Here is a 15,435-nt window from a genome sequence, read left to right as displayed (position 1 = left end):
CGCATACAATGGAAATTAGAAGCTCCCAAACCTTCTTCCGACGCCCTAATTTTGTGAAAACAATGCCTTACAATGCAGATACTACGGGGCATCTCTAAATCCACCCCCCATTCTCCATATGAAACTACTGGTTGTGACTAGTTTACAATGGCCACCACAATAACGGGATCCCGGAACTCCATTTTTTCGAGCACAGGTGTCCGGTATCGACAATGAGACCCACCCTAATTAACCAATTATCATAGCTATTTAAACTCCTGCCCCTACCTCCATCCACATTACCACGGAGGCCACGGACGGAGGAGGAAGCACAACGAGGCTGGGGTTGAGTAAGTACGGCATAGCCGAATAGAAGGACTAGAAAAGGAGGCATATGGGGTGCCATTGATATATATCTTAGAAACCTTCTACATATGTATCTGTTTCATTTTTATCCCACCTGCAGCTGGACCCCCTTAATACCCTTCCATCTAGTGTTGGCCCATGAGGCACTGTTCCTCATCATAATGCACTGATTTCTGTTTTTGTGTGCGACTATCATTGTAAATACTACAGATCCCTCCCTGGTTTTCCTAGGGATGGACAACGGCTATATGTACGTTTGTCCACTTCTTCTTACAGGTACTTAGGTATAAGCGCATATAGCCAAAAAAAGAGCTCGTCGTCCAACAGGAAATTGCTTTGTGCGGTCCAGATAGAATGAAAGAGCACGTTTTGTATATAGATTGTGAAGCCTCTCTTCCTCCTTAGAAGGATGCGAGGGCAGGATGAAGGTGGGCCAAGTGATGGTCTGTCTTCTATGGAAAGAGGTAACCACTTTGGAAAGGAAAGCAGGCCTAGTGTGAAGGATGACTTTTTCCAGAGCACTGGGGCATAAGGAAAAGAATTGGAGGAAACAAGTGAGTAGTGCCTTTAGGAAACAATTTACAATAGGGGACTTGAAAAGAGAAGGCTGGTCAAGAAGCCCAAGAAAGGCAGAAATGGCTGAAAGATAGCCTTTTTGGAGTCCCCAGAGCAGAGCCCTGCTGAGCCAAAGAAAGAATGAAGAGGAGAACCTCTGAAAGGGGGACAGAAAGGATATCCACAGCTTTGGTTGCGCACCATGCCACAAACTTGTTCCCTCTACAGGCGTATACCATTTTGGTGGAGGGGCGACTGGCTTCCAATAATGTTACAGACTTCTGGAGGAAGGTTGAAAGCTGTCAACTGTTACCGCTCAATCACCACGCAAGGAGGTGCAGGCTGGACAGGTTCGAGTGGAGGACAGTCCCCCTGCTGATGCGAGAGAAGATCCTCCCAAAGGGGCAGTCTGATCAGAGGATCGATGGCCAATTGCAAGAGCTTGGGATACCAGACTCTTCGTGCCCAGTCAGGTGCGACAAGAATAACTTGGGCCCGGCTGCGCCTGATCTTCCTCAGCACTCTGGTGTAGAAGTGGTATAGGTGGAAAGGCATATAGAAGACCCCAACTCCACTTGCGACAAAAAGCGTCCCCTAGTGTCTGCCACGTTGGAAATTCCAGACATTGTGCATTCTCTACGGTGGCAAATAGATATAACCAAGTCTCTTCCTATTACTGAAAGAGACCTTGCACCACCCCAGAGTGAAGCGTCCTTCTGTGATCCATCATGCACTGGCAGCCGAGTTAGTCCGTACTGAAGTTCAGAGAACCTGTCAGGTGTTGAACCACCAGGGACATGTCCTGATGTTTCAGCCACTTCCAGAGACTTAGTGCCTCCATGACCCAGCCACACCCTGTTTGTTGCAGTACCACTTGGCGGTGGTGTTGTCCATGAACACCTGCACTACTCTCCCTTTCACAGAAGGAATGAATGCCTTAAGTGCGAGACAGATCGCCCGAAGTTCCAGAATGGTGATGTGGAGCCCGAACTCCGACTGAGACCAGAGGACTCTGATCTCCGCCTCTCCTATGTGGCGGCCACACCCCAGAAGTGATGCATCTATTACCACTGTGAACTTTGACTGGGGAAGGGAGATGGACCTGCCATTGACACAATCCTGGTTCGTCAGCCGCCACTGCAATTGATTTGCAGTGCCCTCTGAGATCCAGGCACAATCGGAAAGATTCCCCTGATGCTGTGCCCACTGGAACTTCAGGTCCCACTACAATGCCCGGATATGCCACTGGGCATAGTCCACCAGCAGAATGAAGGCGGCAACAGGGTCATTCTGATCGAAACCAGAGATAGAGGCTGAAAGATCAGAATCGTAGCCCGAATATCCCAAACTCGCTGCTTGGGAGGATAGGCCCGAAACTACACTGTCCAGAGCCGCTCTCATGAAAAGGAGTTTCTGAGAGGGAATCAGGTGTAATTTCGGCACGTTGATGGTGAACCCCAGCAAATGAAGGAGGTCGGCGATAGTCTGGAAGAAGGAGACAGCCTGGGGCGAGTCTGCCTTGAACAGCCAGTCATTGAGAACGGGAAAGACTGGAACCCCTGATCTTCACAGATGAGCTGCGAAAAATCACTTTTTGAACACCAGAGGGGTGCTGGAAACGCCAAATGGTAGCATGGTTATCTTTAAGTGCAGGTGGCCTACAGTGAACCGTAGGTAAAGCCGATGGACTGACAGGATGGGGATGTGAAAATAAGCGTCCTAAAACTCCAACGCTACCATCCACTCTCCTCTGCAGAGACAAGAGCAGACAGGACCTGAGCCAGTGTCAACATTTTGAACTTCTCCTTCTGGAGGAAGCGGTTGACGTTTGAGATCCAAGATAGGACTCAGACCTTTGTCCTTCTTGAGCACCAGAAAGTAGCGGGAAAAACAACTATGACATACTAGTTGGGCAGGAACTCACTCTATGGCTCCCTTGGCCATGAGAAGGGCCAAGTGATCCTCCAACATGCAATGAAATGGAGGAGGCAAGGATGGAGGGGTAGTGTTAAAGGAGAGGGAGTAGCCCTTCGAACTATCTGCAAAACCCACCTGTCCAAGGTGATGTTGAGACCGTGGGTGAGGTGATGGCGTATCCTGGCGCCCACTGGCGAATGGTGACCTTGAAATGTCTGACTAGGAGGGCTTGGAGGCTGCTATAAATGGGGCGCTGGTTGACTGGCCTACCCGCTGACCCACAGACCCACGGCAGTGGGTACAACGTTCCCGGACATGCAGAGGCTGGACAGCTTACGCAGGCCTGTGGCTCTAGACTGAACGTGGCGGGGCACCCCTTCCGTAGCCAGGAAAGGGGCAAAAAGCAGACTGCACAGGTTGAGAGGTGGAAGTGAGGCCCAAGGACCTGGCTGTAGCCCTTTTGTCCTTAAGGCTCAAGCATGTGGTCTGCTTTGTCGCCAAACAAGCGACAGCCATCAAAGTGCTCGTCCAAAAGTGTAGCTTAGACATCAACCGGCCAGTGGACCTCAGCCAGGCGTAGCGTTTTAGGGCTACTGACGTTAAACTTGTCCTGCCTAGCTAGTCGGCGGTGTCCAGCCCATACTGCATGGCGAACTTCGCTGCGTCCTACCGTCAGCCGCTGCATGTGAGAGCATGGCCCAGGCCTCCTCCGGGCACTGTGGCAGCACCTGCGGGAACGTGTCCCCCACAGAGTGGGAGTAATGGCACAAGAGACATGGGTTGTTCACCGACCACAGTCAGGTCGCAGAGGAGAGCTTGGAGGCAGACAGCAAGCAGGACTGCATCAGAGTGGAGTACAGGAAGGCTGATGGGACATTTATCACCCTCCTGGCAGACTTCAGGCAGGTGAGATGCGAGAGTGGCACTAGGAATTTATTAGAGTGGGGTAAAGACTTAGGGCCAGTGACATAGCAAGAAAACCTAGGGCACATCAAGGAGAACGACTGGCTCCTGTGTAGGTTGTAAAATACAAAAATAAAGACATTCATTTGGTCTCTGAGTCTTGGTGTCACAGTTGATAGCACGCGCCAGGACACTCTGATGAGTAGCTGAGCACTATATCATAAATTCATTTAACATTAATATAACATAGCTACGTCCCTGCACTGAGCATTTCTTCATCTCGCTCTTGGCAGATCGCGGGCAGGTGAGAAGTTTAGGGCTGCATGCAATGCAGTCTGACAGGTGGCATCTCATTGTATTCTCTGGATAAGGCTGCCTTCCAGCCTGCCACAGTAATGGAAACCTAGAAAAAGGCCAGCCTGCAAAACCAGCGCACAGCTCAGTCCAAGGAACCACGCTCTTTCTGACACCTCTGAACACCGTGCCACGGCCAGATGGAAATGACAGTCCCTTTCCGTGCGTGTTATGCTACCAGATAACAAAGGACCACCATTCCCCTGAAGTACACACCTTAATAAACTTACTTACTCAACCAACAGCATGGCAAACGAAAAGTAATGCTTTTCATCCACTTTAGGTTCACACATCTCACCCAAGATATAATAGCAGGGCTAGTCTGTCATACCAACCAGAATCTGGTACAGTGCCACACATGTCAGGACAAGCCACCCCTCCCCCACTCCTTCCCCCACCTCAAAGCATCTTTTCCACCAATAACAATGGGTAGCGCTATACATGAAGCTTAAAAAAGCATGTTCATCTTTTCCAAACCTTTGCCAGAGATCAAAAGGCAAGTTTTTTTTCACCAGCTCCAAACACTCCGCAGTGACAGGAAATCTAGGACAAGTCTGTTCACCAAACCTTACCATGTGATAGTACAAAATACCAGAAACATGTCTATCCCATTAGTAAATCAGTGTGGTATATTATCAAAATTTGAACAAGATTTGCTGCAGAATGACTGGCCAGAACTAGCATGAGAACATCTCAAATACCCAAGAACAAATCTGTCCCAGGTCCACAGCATGGCACAAAGTCAGAAACTGAAGAACATTCCAAGAACCCAAAACAAGTGAGCAGTTTTTCACCAATTCCAAAATGTCACTACACCATAAAGGAAAAGATAAGCCAGTTCAATCCACCCAAACTTTTTACAGAATGAGAAAATCAAGGACAGTCCTACCACCCGCCTCAAGACTGCTGCAGTACGGGAAAGTATAGAAGAATTGGCCTCTGGTTGTTCCAGTTTAAAATTGTAGTTTTAACCTGCCTGTTATAGCATATTTTATCACATGATTATGTTTTAAACTTGTGGTTTTCCCTGCCCATGACTGCTTAAATTTAACGTGTTGAACGGTGGGATTTGCAGTCCAAACTCCGTAGTTTATTCCTCTCATTCCTGGTGACAATTCAGTTTTCCCTCCAAATTTCTCCTCTGCACTGTGCTAAGACCTGTATGTTAAAACAGCGCACCCCTAGCCACCAGTTTGTGTTCACAAGCCAGTGAAACCAGCCCCCCCCCCTCCCCCCCCCCCCCCCCCCCAGCAACAGAGATATTCTACATCAGAGGGTACTTCTGTGAGCTGTTTAAACTGTGTTTACTAGGGTCTGTGCACTTCGTTTCTTGGCCAGGAGAGGGAGAAAAGTTTTATACAAACAGTATTGTTAGATTTCAAGTTAGTGATGCCTTTATCTGCAGAAGTCCAAAGTGTGGATTGAGCCGGTCTGTCTCCTAGGAGATTCTGAACAGGAGACAGAGTTTCCAACTCCCTGGACAGCAAACCTTGTCTGAGGTCGCTAGGACTTATGTGGTGTACACCGATTGCTGGTTGTATATGGTGTTTCTATTGGATTAGTGAAAGTGTTGTCATTGGTTGGGTATTTGAGGGTTCGGATTGGTTTCTTGGTCTGTGATTGAATCAATGTAGGGTTGGGACTAGGGCTAGAGTTAGGATTTCTATTGGGTCTGTGATTGAATCAATATAGGGAGGGGACTAGGGCTAGCAACCTGGGCTTCATCCTGGACTCCTCCCTCTCCATGACCAGACAAGTCAACGCCGTCTCCTCGTCGTGCTTCAACATCCTGCGCATGCTACGTAAGATCTTCCGGTGGATACCCACCGAGACCAGGAAGACGGTCACCCAGGCCCTCGTCACCAGCCGTCTGAACTACGGCAACTCCCTCTACGCCGGAACCACCGCCAAACTCCAGAAGAGACTCCAGCGGATCCAGAACGCCTCAGCATGACTCATCCTGGACATCCCCCGCCGCAGCCACATCTCCGGACACCTGAGAGACCTGCACTGGCTCCCGGTCAACAAGAGAATCACCTTCCGTCTCCTCACCCACGCACACAAAACCCTACACAACCAAGGCCCAGGATACCTTAACAGCCGTCTCAACTTCTACGCTCCCAAACGCCAGCTTCGATCGACCAGCCACGCCCTCGCCGCCGTCCCCCACATCCGAAGAGCCACCACAGGGGGACGGTCCTTCTCCTACCTCGCCGCCAAGACATGGAACTCCCTCCCCACCCACCTCCGCCTGACCCAGGACCACCTCGCCTTCAGGAAGCAACTCAAGACCTGGCTGTTCGAGCAGTAGCGGACCTCCCCTCCCCCAGCGCCTTGAGACCCTCTGGGTGAGTAGCACGCTATATAAATGCGATGATTGATTGATTGATTGAGGGTTAGGATTTTTATTGGAAGTAGGGACTAGGGCTTCCTGTACCATTGGTTGCTTGGACTTTGATTGGGACTAATGGTAGGGCTAGGGCCTCTATTGGACGTAGATATCAGGGTTTTTGAACTGATTGGGTGCTTGGACTAGGGCTGTAAGGTCCTGGTCTCCTATTGGTTCTACATTTTAGGGCTAGTGCTGTGATTGGATAGTGTTTGGGCTAGGATTCCCGTTGGCTGAAGGGGTCACCTGTTTACTAGGGCTATAAAAGGCCAGGGTTAGGGCGTCTCAGCCCGGGCGTTGAGGCTAAGGGCGGAGAGGACCAGAGCAGCTGCCTGTTCGAGACTGGCCAGGGCCAGAAATGCGACCCATTTTGCCATTTAGCAATACCCTGACACCATCCACATCCACAAACTTAAGGTACTTATGGATCTATATATTATTTATCACTTTCTTCTAATTTAGCATTTCCAGTGCACTGCCCTATTCCTCAGCCTATACTTCGCTCAATATATTTTCTAGCCCAACCTTCTGACTCATCTCAAACATCTTACTACTACTCTTTCCAATGCACTACCCTATCAGCCTATACATCTATCAATATATGCTCTACACCCACTCATTTATCCTCAAACCCATACCACTACTATGACCCCCAAAGTAACCCTTTCTTGACTCTCTCCTACTCTACCCCTCCTTGGATCATCTGACACCTCTTTTACTATACCGATCCCCAAAACAAACCTTTCTAAACTCTTCCCTCTGACTCCTCCCCTCCAAAACCTTTACTCATCCAGAAGCCTCCTCCTACTGCTAAGACCTAAAAACAAAAAAACTAAAAAGTCTCACTCCCGTATCCCTCCACTATCCTTTTTAATCAAAATTAACAGACTAACATGTTCACTTCCCAAATTCAATATTCCATTACACTAATTCACCACTAATCCTTTATGGGTTCCGGAGTGTGTGGTAAATATTTGATTTACCGTCCTAATTTCTATGCAGGTAAGTACTTAAACAAAAATAACTCAATCGGAAAGAAAGACGCAGAGTCCGTGGTGTTAGAGTTCTTAGGGGTTTTATTCCTTAAAAAGGAATGGTTCTTGAACCGGATATCGGGTTCCTGACACCACTGGGGTGCAGGAAGGGATAGAGCATACTTTATTGACAAGACATAACTTTTATACTTAAACCATATAATGAATACCAATACAGTAGGCGTAACAGCTGAGAGAAGCAAGATAAAAACACACACGTGTTAGCAATACGTAATCAAGAGGCGTGAACTAGGCGTGAACATAGAGGTGTGTGCTAGAAACGTCACATGAAAGTGTCACAAGTGGGTGGATACATAGCAGAATCTTGCAATGTCAGCAGAAATCTGAGGTCTGGATGCGCGCACAGCTGCATGACGTGTGATTGACGTGGAGCTGGAGGGTGCAGGGGACTTGACATTTACACTAGCGGAAAGAGACAGAAGTCTGGCATGTCAGATCAACTCGTACCTATATCATATCTGATATCTGATGTTTGGGAACCATATTATCTAGAGGGAAAGGTCTCTTGGGCAGAGGCTATTCTATACTGACTGTGAGTGCGTGTATAAGCGTCTACGTGTCTGCATGAGATGCGAGGGGGCATGGGCCTACCATGGTAACAGAAGCTATGAATTACTTGCACGGAGACAGTGAGGCCGGGCCCTTTGCTCTGCAGCTGGAAGGATGTTTACTTGAACTAGTAGGCAGGAATGTATGTTTGAGGAGCGGAGCAGATAATTCGAAGGTTGAATACAGTCTTGGCAGGCAGCAGGCTGAGCTAAGCGCCGTTAGCCGCGCAGGGAGTAAGGCAGAGGTCACGGGTACAGAGGCAGCCCAGGCTGAGGCGTTCAGAGTCAGAATGCAGGAAAAGGTTCGATGGCAGAATTCAGGGGCCTACTTCGCCAGAGCTGAAAAACGTGTAAAGTACACCAAAAAAAGACGTTGGCATGGCATACTTAGGAACGGAATATTCAACCCGTTCAGGGTGGATCTGAAAGAGGACATGTTAACGTTGGACGCAAATGTATTTGCGTCTTCATATCTGGCACAGGAGGGAAGTTACATGCACTTTAAGCTTGTACATGGAGACGGTGGGGTACACGTTAGGGAACATTTCTTGACCATAAAATTTATATTTCCTCATTCCCTCCTTGTTCCCTACGGACCCTTCATGATATATCGATCCTCATGAATCGATCATTCTGTTCTTGTAACATCATTTGCTCTTCTTTCTTCTTTTCGCGTTTTGAGTGAAAACTGGAATGTGGAATACATGATGTGGCGCACAGACCACAAATCGCTGGCCCACACTGTAGGCACAGGCAGCAACTGAATACTATAACAAGGATCGGGGCAGTCCTTTGAGGGGGTGGAAGAGTCAGTTTCTGGCAACAGTTCATTACATTTTTTAACCCCTTCGCTGCTGGGCCTTTTCCCCTCCTGTGCTGAGCCCTTTTTTGGCTATTTGGGGTAGTGCGCGCTTAGGCCCCTGTAACTTTTTGACCACATAAGCTATCCACGCCAAATTTGCGTCCTTTTCTTCCAACATCATGTGGATTCCAAAGGCGCCCAGGGTTTGTGGATTCCCTTGGAGGGGTCCCAGAAATTAACCAAAATATAGTGATTTTTTTGTTTTTTTCAGAAAAATGGGAAAAACGGGCTGCAAATGAAAGCCTCTGGGTTTTTCCCTGAAAATGGTATCAAAAAAGGGTTTGTGGGGCTGAAATCTCCGTTTTCTCAGCTTTCAGGGAATGACAGTCTTTTGTCAGGAAACCAACATTTTTTACACAGTTTTGGCATTTTTCTGGGACATAGCCTATTTTTGCTATTTTTAGAGCTTTCCACCTCCTTCCAATTAATGGTAGAAAAGAGTTTGAAAGCAATAATGGATCCTAGAAAGCTGTACATTTTCAAAAAGTAGACAAAATTCTGAATTCAGAAAGGGGTCATTTGTCTAAATCCATGAAGGTTTCTTTATAGAAACTAACAGTTAAATATTGGAATAATTGAAAATTTGTTGAAAAAAACAGCCTTTTGTCTCAACGTTTTCACCTATAACTTTTTCTAGTTTTGACAGCTCTTAGAAAGCAATATACCGTTACATCCGTTAGACCTTCCTGGTTGTGGGGATATATAGGACTTGTAGTTTCACCAAGAACCCGACGAACCCAGATCCAAAAACTGAGCAGCAACTTGCAATGGTATTTTTTCATTTACTGGGTATAGAGCACTTTGTCTTGGAAAATGTATACATGGAAAAATCTGTATGAAAGACACCTATGTATTTCTGAATTGGGTACAAAATATAGAGTTCAGAAACAGTATATTATTGCTAATTTTCAAAATTGGGAATACTCATACTAGCATGAGAATTATTGGTCATTTTTCAAATTTTTTTTTTTTACACAATGTCTTTCATTGAAAGGGAGAAATGCGCAAAAGCTCAATTGGTAATAACAGTTGATTTACAAATCTGAATTACCCCAAGTCTCCCGATAAAAACAGTACCTCACTTGTGTGGGTCGCCCTTGTGCCTGCGACAGGAAACGGCGCAAAATGCAAAGTGGTGACACCTAAATTTTGCAGTTACAAATTGACCCTTTTTTAGCAAAGTGCCTACCTGTAGTTTTTGCACCCTAGCTCTGCCGGCACCTAGGGAAACCTAGCAAACCTATACATTTTTGAAAAGTAGACACCCAGGGGAATTCAGGATGGGGTGACTTGACTGCCTACCACCAGGTCTTGTTACCCAGAATCCCTTGCAAACCTACGAATTTGACAAAAAAAACACATTTTCCTCACATTTCTGTGGAGAAAAGTTCTGGAATCTGCTTGGATCAACAAATTTCCACCCACCCAGTGTTCCCCCAGGTCTCCCGAAAACAATGGTACCTCACTTGCGTGGGTAGGCATAGTGGCTGCGACACGAAACAGCGCAAAACGCAACGTGGTCGCACCTCAATTTCCCAGTGAAATCTTGCGCTCTTTGGACAAAGAGACTACCTTTTGTTTTTGAGCCCTAGCTCTGCCAGCACCTAGGGAAACCTAGCAAACCTATACATTTTTGAAAAGTAGACACCCAGGGGAATTCAGGATGGGGTCACTCGACTGCCTACCCCCAGGTTCTCTTACCCAGAATCCCTTGCAAAGCTAAGAAATTGGAAAAAAAAACGCATTTTCCTCACATTTCTGTGGTGGAAAGTTCTGGAATCTGCGTGGATCAACAAATTTCCACCCACCCAGCGTTCCCCCAGGTCTCCCGAGAAAAATGGTATCTCATTTGCCTGGGTAGGCATAGTGGCTGCGACAGGAAACAGTGCAAAACGCAACGTGGTCACAACTCAATTTTTCAGTGAAATTGTGCACGTTTTGGGCAAAGAGACTACCTTTTGTTTTTGAGCCCTAGCTCTGCCAGCACCTAGGGAAACCTAGCAAACCTATACATTTTTGAAAAGTAGACACCCAGGGGAATTCAGGATGGGGTCACTCGACTGCCTACCCCCAGGTTCTCTTACCCAGAATCCCTTGCAAAGCTAAGAAATTGGAAAAAAAAACCGCATTTTCCTCACATTTCTGTGGTGGAAAGTTCCGGAATCTGCGTGGATCAACAAATTTCCACCCACCCAGCGTTCCCCCAGGTCTCCCGAGAAAAATGGTATCTCATTTGCCTGGGTAGGCATAGCGGCTGCGACAGGAAACAGTGCAAAACGCAACGTGGTCACAACTCAATTTTTCAGTGAAATTGTGCACGTTTTGGGCAAAGAGACTACCTTTTGTTTTTGAACCCTAGCTCTGCCGGCACCTAGGGAAACCTAGCAAACCTATACATTTTTGAAAAGTAGACACCCAGGGGAATTCAGGATGGGGTCACTCGACTGCCTACCCCCAGGTTCTCTTACCCAGAATCCCTTGCAAAGCTAAGAAATTGGAAAAAAAAACGCATTTTCCTCACATTTCTGTGGTGGAAAGTTCCGGAATCTGCGTGGATCAACAAATTTCCACCCACCCAGCGTTCCCCCAGGTCTCCCGAGAAAAATGGTATCTCATTTGCCTGGGTAGGCATAGTGGCTGCGACAGGAAACAGTGCAAAACGCAACGTGGTCACAACTCAATTTTTCAGTGAAATTGTGCACGTTTTGGGCAAAGAGACAACCTTTTGTTTTTGAACCCTAGCTCTGCCGGCACCTAGGGAAACCTAGCAAACCTATACATTTTTGAAAAGTAGACACCCAGGGGAATTCAGGATGGGGTCACTCGACTGCCTACCCCCAGGTTCTCTTACCCAGAATCCCTTGCAAAGCTAAGAAATTGGAAAAAAAAACTGCATTTTCCTCACATTTCTGTGGTGGAAAGTTCCGGAATCTGCGTGGATCAACAAATTTCCACCCACCCAGCGTTCCCCCAGGTCTCCCGAGAAAAATGGTATCTCATTTGCCTGGGTAGGCATAGTGGCTGCGACAGGAAACAGTGCAAAACGCAACGTGGTCACAACTCAATTTTTCAGTGAAATTGTGCACGTTTTGGGCAAAGAGACTACCTTTTGTTTTTGAACCCTAGCTCTGCCGGCACCTAGGGAAACCTAGCAAACCTATACATTTTTGAAAAGTAGACACCCAGGGGAATTCAGGATGGGGTCACTCGACTGCCTACCCCCAGGTTCTCTTACCCAGAATCCCTTGCAAAGCTAAGAAATTGGAAAAAAAAAACGCATTTTCCTCATTTCTGTGGTGGAAAGTTCCGGAATCTGCGTGGATCAACAAATTTCCACCCACCCAGCGTTCCCCCAGGTCTCCCGAGAAAAATGGTATCTCATTTGCCTGGGTAGGCATAGTGGCTGCGACAGGAAACAGTGCAAAACGCAACGTGGTCACAACTCAATTTTTCAGTGAAATTGTGCACGTTTTGGGCAAAGAGACTACCTTTTGTTTTTGAACCCTAGCTCTGCCGGCACCTAGGGAAACCTAGCAAACCTATACATTTTTGAAAAGTAGACACCCAGGGGAATTCAGGATGGGGTCACTCGACTGCCTACCCCCAGGTTCTCTTACCCAGAATCCCTTGCAAAGCTAAGAAATTGGAGAAAAAAAACGCATTTTCCTCACATTTCTGTGGTGGAAAGTTCCGGAATCTGCGTGGATCAACAAATTTCCACCCACCCAGCGTTCCCCCAGGTCTCCCGAGAAAAATGGTATCTCATTTGCCTGGGTAGGCATAGTGGCTGCGACAGGAAACAGTGCAAAACGCAACGTGGTCACAACTCAATTTTTCAGTGAAATTGTGCACGTTTTGGGCAAAGAGACTACCTTTTGTTTTTGAACCCTAGCTCTGCCGGCACCTAGGGAAACCTAGCAAACCTATACATTTTTGAAAAGTAGACACCCAGGGGAATTCAGGATGGGGTCACTCGACTGCCTACCCCCAGGTTCTCTTACCCAGAATCCCTTGCAAAGCTAAGAAATTGGAAAAAAAAACGCATTTTCCTCATTTCTGTGGTGGAAAGTTCCGGAATCTGCGTGGATCAACAAATTTCCACCCACCCAGCGTTCCCCCAGGTCTCCCGAGAAAAATGGTATCTCATTTGCCTGGGTAGGCATAGTGGCTGCGACAGGAAACAGTGCAAAACGCAACGTGGTCACAACTCAATTTTTCAGTGAAATTGTGCACGTTTTGGGCAAAGAGACTACCTTTTGTTTTTGAACCCTAGCTCTGCCGGCACCTAGGGAAACCTAGCAAACCTATACATTTTTGAAAAGTAGACACCCAGGGGAATTCAGGATGGGGTCACTCGACTGCCTACCCCCAGGTTCTCTTACCCAGAATCCCTTGCAAAGCTAAGAAATTGGAGAAAAAAAACGCATTTTCCTCACATTTCTGTGGTGGAAAGTTCCGGAATCTGCGTGGATCAACAAATTTCCACCCACCCAGCGTTCCCCCAGGTCTCCCGAGAAAAATGGTATCTCATTTGCCTGGGTAGGCATAGTGGCTGCGACAGGAAACAGTGCAAAACGCAACGTGGTCACAACTCAATTTTTCAGTGAAATTGTGCACGTTTTGGGCAAAGAGACTACCTTTTGTTTTTGAACTCTAGCTCTGCCGGCACCTAGGGAAACCTAGCAAACCTATACATTTTTGAAAAGTAGACACACAGGGGAATTCAGGATGGGGTCACTCGGCTGCCTACCCCCAGGTTCTCTTACCCAGAATCCCTTGCAAAGCTAAGAAATTGGAAAAAAAAACGCATTTTCCTCACATTTCTGTGGTGGAAAGTTCCGGAATCTGCGTGGATCAACAAATTTCCACCCACCCAGCGTTTCCCCAGGTCTCCCGATAAAAATGGTACCTCACTTGCGTGGGTAGGCATAGTGGCTGCGAAAGGAAATGGTTCAAATTGTACGGTGGTGAATTTACAATACCAAATTGCAAAACAACCTTGATTTTGGGGGGGGGGGGGGGCACCTGAGTTTTTGGCCCGGGGCTCGGTGGTATTCTTTGGAAAGTACAAAACCCAAACAGTTCTGAAAAGTAGACCCCCGGGGGAGTCCAGGGAGGTATGGCGTGCGTGGGTCCCCGAACGTTTTCCTACCCAGAACACCTTGCAAACCTTAAAATTAGGTAAAATAATCACTTTTTCAAACTTTTTTGCGAGGAATCACCGTGCCGGCAAAAATATCCTACCACCCAGCGCTCCCCTTGTTCTCCCGAGTAAAAGGATACCTCACTTGTGTGGGTGCCCCAAAGCAGAACAGGCCAAAAACGAATGTTGAAAAAAGTAGTATTTCAGTGTAACAAATTAAGCCCCCCTGCCTTAGTCACAGGCCTTTGGCCCACCCACACAAGTGAGGTATCATTTTACTCGGGAGAACAAGGGGAACGCAGGGTGGTAGGACATTTGTGCCGACACGGCGATCCCACGCAAAAATGTATGGAAAACTGTTTTTTTAACCTAAATTTGTGGTTTGCAGGGATTTCTGGGTAGGAAAACATTGGGGGACCCACGCATGCCATACCTCCCTGGACTCCCCAGGGTGTCTAGTTTTCAGAACTGTTTGGGTTTGGTAGTTTCCAAAGATGCCCGCTGAGCCCCGGTCCAAAAACTCAATCCTACCCCCCAAAAAAGAAGGTAATGTTGCTATTGGTTATTGTAATTTCTCCACCGTACGATTTGGACCGTTTCCTGTTGCAGCCACTATGCCTACCCACGCAAGTGAGGTACCATTTTTATCGGGAGACCTGGGGGAACGCTGGGTGGGAGGAAATTTGTGTGAGCCCAGTGACGCCACGCTTTCCCACGCATAAAAAGTGTGAAAAAACTGATTTTTCCAGCAAAAATTGAGATTTGCAAGGGATTCTGGGTAAAGGAACGTTGGAGGATCCACGCAAGCCATACCTCCTTGGAAGCCCCCGGGTGTCTACTTTTCAGAAATGTGTGGGTTTGTAGGTTTCCCGACATGGCCGTCTCGCACGGGGCCAAAAACCCAGGTAACCCCTTTTGCAAAAGCTGGTGGTATTGAATGTCAATCCCACCAGCTTTTGAAAGAGGGGTTACCTGGGTTTTTGGCCCCGTGCGAGACGGCCATGTAGGAAAACCTACCAAACCCACACATTTCTGAAAAGTAGACACCCGGGGGCTTCCAAGGAGGTATGGCTTGCGTGGCTCCTCCAACGTTCCTTTACCCAGAATCCCTTGCAAACCTCAATTTCTGCAGAAAAAGTCAGTTTTTTCACACTTTTTTTGTGTGGGAAAGCGTGGCGTCACTGGGCTCACAGAAATTTCCTCCCACCCAGCGTTCCCCCAGGTCTCCCGATAAAAATGGTACCTCACTTGCGTGGGTAGGCATAGTGGCTGCGAAAGGAAATGGTTCAAATTGTACGGTGGTGAATTTACAATACCAAATTGCAAAACAACCTTGATTTCGGGGGGGGGGGGGGGGGACCTGA

The 15,435-nt window shown here is 47.5% G+C and overlaps 1 protein-coding gene across 1 annotated transcript in view; it reads right to left on the bottom strand.

Annotated features, from left to right (window-relative positions):
* Positions 1 to 15,435, bottom strand: part of MAEL (maelstrom spermatogenic transposon silencer) — a 1,196,692-nt gene that overhangs the window by 619,240 nt on the left and 562,017 nt on the right. The gene's annotated exons all lie outside the window — the stretch shown is intronic.

The sequence above is a fragment of the Lissotriton vulgaris genome, chromosome 8, assembly GCF_964263255.1.
Source record: "Lissotriton vulgaris chromosome 8, aLisVul1.2, whole genome shotgun sequence".
In the NCBI taxonomy this organism is placed as follows: Eukaryota; Metazoa; Chordata; class Amphibia; order Caudata; family Salamandridae; genus Lissotriton; species Lissotriton vulgaris.
Note: the sequence above shows the minus strand (reverse complement) of the source record. Positions and strands in the feature narration are given on the sequence as shown.